This window comes from Lygodium microphyllum, chromosome 1, assembly GCF_053477565.2.
Source record: "Lygodium microphyllum isolate KBCC chromosome 1, Lygodium_microphyllum_v1.1.10, whole genome shotgun sequence".
Taxonomy (NCBI): Eukaryota; Viridiplantae; Streptophyta; class Polypodiopsida; order Schizaeales; family Lygodiaceae; genus Lygodium; species Lygodium microphyllum.
This window is the reverse complement of record NC_141135.1, coordinates 114,370,143-114,374,983: the sequence shown is the minus strand read 5'-3', so window position 1 is coordinate 114,374,983 and position 4,841 is coordinate 114,370,143.

The following is a 4,841-nucleotide window of genomic DNA, read 5'->3' as shown; positions in this document are numbered from 1 at the left end:
GAGAGAGAGAGAGAGAGAGAGAGAGAGAGAGAGAGAGAGAGAGAGAGAGAGAGAGAGAGAGAGAGAGAGAGAGAGAGAGAGAGAGAGAGAGAGAGAGAGAGAGAGTGTGTGTGTGTGTGTGTGTGTGTGTGTGTGTACATGTGCATGAGTGAGAGTGATGATGGGAATTTGGGTGATTTTGCTATTTTTCATAAATTTCAATTTTATAGGATGGACAATGAGGCAATTTGATTGAACTTAAATATGTACCTCCAACTTCTTATGGGCAAAGGCTCTAAAATGGGGCATATAAGACGAATGAAACTTACATGAAAGCCTTCCCATTACATTTGTAGACATGATTTTCCAAGTATGTCGTTGCAAAGCATGGTTGATGCCAAAAAAAAGACGTTTTGGGGTGCCATATGCAATGCCTTAAAGGCACGCACAACTCAATATATTTCAAGGAGTCTGCCTTGTATATGAAGCTAGTTAGGAAGGAGGTTTTGCAAGAGCTAGTGATCCAAGTTCAAGGTGAGAATGATAGATCTTATATAGTTGCAGACTTAGCCTACAAGGCTTAAAAAATTATATTGAAAGCCTTTTGAGTAAAAGGAGAGTTGTATACAAATGAAAAAGTAATTTTTAATCAATACATAAGTAAGTGAAGTGTTGCATAGAAAATCAATTTGGTATATTGAAAAATAGGTGGTGTATTCTTAAAGAAGTCGTCGTTCACTTCTCCTTGGCACCTTGTATTGCCATTGCATGTTATGTATTGCATAATAATGGGAGGAAGTGTAGAGAGCTAGAGCCAACTAATTATATAGATCCACATCCAAATGATAAGGAGCCAGTGCATGGATATAGAGATTGAAGGGACTCTGGAATTGGATAGTGAGGAATACTATTTAGGGACTTTCCTATTAGATTCTTTGGTTTAATAGTAAGGGATGAGATTGCAGAGAAAAGTGAAGAGGAAGAGGAAGAGGAGGTCAATGACAATAGTGAAGAAGATGGAGTGGATGAAAAGTGAATTATGTTATGTTATTTTTAAGATCAGGTCTTTTATAATACAAATGTACGGCAACTTAGCATATACAACTTTTGAGATACATCATGAAAAAGAGTTAATTTCTTGTGTTGTTGGCATGCATTTTTCACGATATATGTTAGATGTTTTTTTTTTTAAATTGCCTACTCATGTATATGGTCCTTTATCATGGGTGTGTGTGACCTACCTAGGTTGTGTGTGTGCGTGCGTGCGTGCGTGTGTGTGTGTGTGAGCATTTGCTTGTTTTGTGTGTTAGGTAGCATATGTGCAGTGTAGGTAGGCAAGGCAATCCATTTAAGGTCCAATAGGTAGGCTCTATCAGTTATTGGACATGAGTGCCGGGGGCGGTTGCATGCTTACAATGCCGGAAAAGATGGTTCTCTCTTAAGGGAGCGTACCGGGGATATGGGCGATATGTTCTGAAACTTAGGGTGGGTTCAAACCCGGCAGACAAACAGGCATCCCAAATACAAATGGCCAATCAAATTTCAGCATGGAAAACTGTATGTTCACACACATGGTGGAAGGCCAAAAAATTTAGGGGCCTTTTTTGACATGTCATGGCCAAGTTTTTGCTCGTTTCTTCCGGCCTGCCCAGCACGGATACTTCTCCTTCATGCCATGTCTTCTCTTTGGCTCCTTTCCTTGTCCACCACTAATGTGAATGAGATGGTGGACAACTCTTCGGAAATCCTTGTAGATGGGTTTCACCCTTTTGTCCACCGTGCAAGTGTGAACCCACCCTTAGAGAGACGGGTCCTTTGTTGGGAGCTTTCTCGAGATGATATGCCAGAACAGGAAATTGAACGTAGGCGAGGGAGTTGCTTCGTATGGTTGTTTGGATCTGTCTTCCTTCAGCTTGGCAGACAGAAGAGTATTGGGCGGGTGGGCACGACTAGTACTCTAGAAGTTCTGAGCAACTGGGGTGCCGGTTTACCTCTACTGCTGGTGAGGAATTTGAGAGGGTGGCAGGGCACTAGTACACTGGAAAGGTACTGAGCGACTGCACTGATTGCTTTGTCTCAGAAAACTTGCCGCACTTGGGTTTTTGCTAAATTGCTAGTAGCGGCTTTTGCCATCAGTGACTGCGTACTTAGATGGGTAGATCAAAGGCCACAACTTTATCTTCCCACGTCAGATTCTTCCTACAACCCTCAAGGAGTTCCGCATGCTCTAACTGGCTATGCAGCAGCATTACTGCCAGAGGGTGACCATCCTGAATTCTGATCCTTAGAAAATACAAGGAAAGTCTTGATCAGATTCATAACCACCAACAGTGACTTAGAGTACCGTATTTTATACTTTAGTTATCCAACCACCGTCAGGCGTAGCATGATACTAGGATCAATTTCATTAGGAGTCATAAGTGTCAAGGCTCGAAAGGCATTGCGCATGTGATACACATGACTCACAGAAAATCCATGTTCTTTTGACAATAGGATAAAGGCAATGTGAGTAGAAATGGATACTTGGAAAGCCTCTCCTATAGATCTAGATGGTATACCAATGATACTATTGGAACATGAAGACAAGGTACCTCACTTTGGCCGCATGAACAAGTGCATTACCTTCCCAAAGAATAAACAAGATTAGATGCATATGATGGCAACCCTAGAGCTACCATTCATGAATGAGTGCTAGAAAGTCCATAGCACAAGGTACAAGAGAAAGGCTTCTTCTTTCTTTAATCTCTTTTAACTTGCCTCATATAGTGACAAAATTCTAGGCATACAATATATAAAAGGAATGTTGTCTTGCTTTTTAATGCCAAATTAAGTATAATACATTAAGGAATTTCATAGACTATATACCATACCATAGTCTTCATCTAATACATGATTTAAAGTTTCCAAATCTCACTACAACATAAAGAAAAAGGATGGCCGTAACTAGGGTGCAAAATATGAGGGAGCCATTCTACAAGTAGATGTGAAAACAAAAGGGGGGAAACTCCATAATTTTAATACAAGGAGCTTGAGAATACTTAGAATACAACATGCCTTACCTAGGTATACATCTAAGTAAGGATAGATCCCAATCAATCGAGAAAATATCACAAGGAATCCCTAATAGCCAAGGATGTTTAATGAGATTTTGTTGGAAGAGAGAATATAAGTTTATTTATGTCACAAAAGTTAATTATTCAATGTGAGTAATGTCTTATTGTGATGCATAGAAATTTTGGTTTTGTGTTGTTACAAGGAAGCATTTAAATTAAAAGTACAATATTCTTTGCAATTATTCAATAATAACTTATAAGAATAATAAACAAATATTATTGTAAAAACACCATGTTGTGCAAGGGTTATGAAAAGACACCTAGGGAGCAAGTTAATCTAGCAACAATTGCGTCATCATAAGTACTTGTAAAAATTTTACAAACTTGTAAGGATTAACCAACTTATCATGTGTTGCAAGTGTCAATAACTCCATCCTTGTTGCCATCTATGTTAGATGGAGAGTATCTTGTCCTAAAGCAAGATGATTTGGATTGCATACTAGAAATAATTTTTAGGTGTGGCGAGGTGACTATTTCAAGGTTGGGTTTTAATGAGAACACAAGTGATTCTCTACTACTCTTTTAAAGTAACAATACATTATGGGGATATGTGACAAGAGAGTTGAGGAGTGTGGGCATAAGGACTATCGTTCTATGTATGTGCATGGGTAAGTAACCAATCATTTTCATAAGTATTGGGGGTATATGATAAGAGAGTTGAAAAGTATTGGCATATTATGGACTATTATTCTGTGTATGAGCATGGGCAAGTAACGGATCATTTTCTTTGTACACCTTGCGGCAACATCCTTGTGTGATGGTAGCAACAAGTACACAATACCAAAACCAAAATGTGGTCTTGTCCATTTGTGGTGTTAGCTTGTAGTACAAATGCGGTACAAAGAGTGGGAAGGTGACATATTATGCATGCATGTTTGTATATAACTATCTTTATGTATCTACTAAAGAATAGTATGGATAGGCATGGTCTTATAAGCTCATGATGTAAAGATAAAACTTGTTAGTCCCATCTCCATTTCGTATTTGACTTGGTATAAAAACAACCATCTCCATTGTTGCGGAGTTCAAACTCGATCTAAAAATCTTAACATTTAGGAAATTGAAACACATAGCCTCACTTAGATCCTTTTCAAAATAATTGTGAGGGGCTGAACTTTCCAATATGGTTTAGCCACAATGGAAATTTTATAATGCACAAAATATTAAGATACAAGCAAGTCTTTACAGATTAAACACTTTCTACACAAGTTACCTATTTTTCAATCTCAAGTCACTATGGTAGCAAGATTTTTAGAATTGTCTTACCACCTACTGCAAAATCTCAAGCATTGTTCATCTATCATTTTTCTGTGGGCAATATTACCATATGCATGCAACTCATGCATATGATGAAGCATCATTTGATCTCCAAGGTGCATGGCTTCCCCTCACGTGTGAATAAGACTAGTTCTAAAGAGCATCACAATCATTCAACATATTTACCACCTTGCACTAACCTCAATAGAAAAATGTCCAAGGAATCTATTGAGACAAAGAAATTGATGAAAATAACTTTCTAGGATCAATAGGTTTGAAAAAATCTTGAACCCATCATATACAATCTAACCCATGGTATAGAAAAAACACTTCACCAATCAAAAGATTTGCACAACCTTAAAATGTCCACAACATTCTTATGCTCATTAAAAGCTAAGAGGCACACTATTCTTATGCTCATCAAAAGTCAAGATGGGCATTTAAAAAGCTCGCTCAAAGAAAATTAAGAATAGAATTGAGCAATCAAAACAA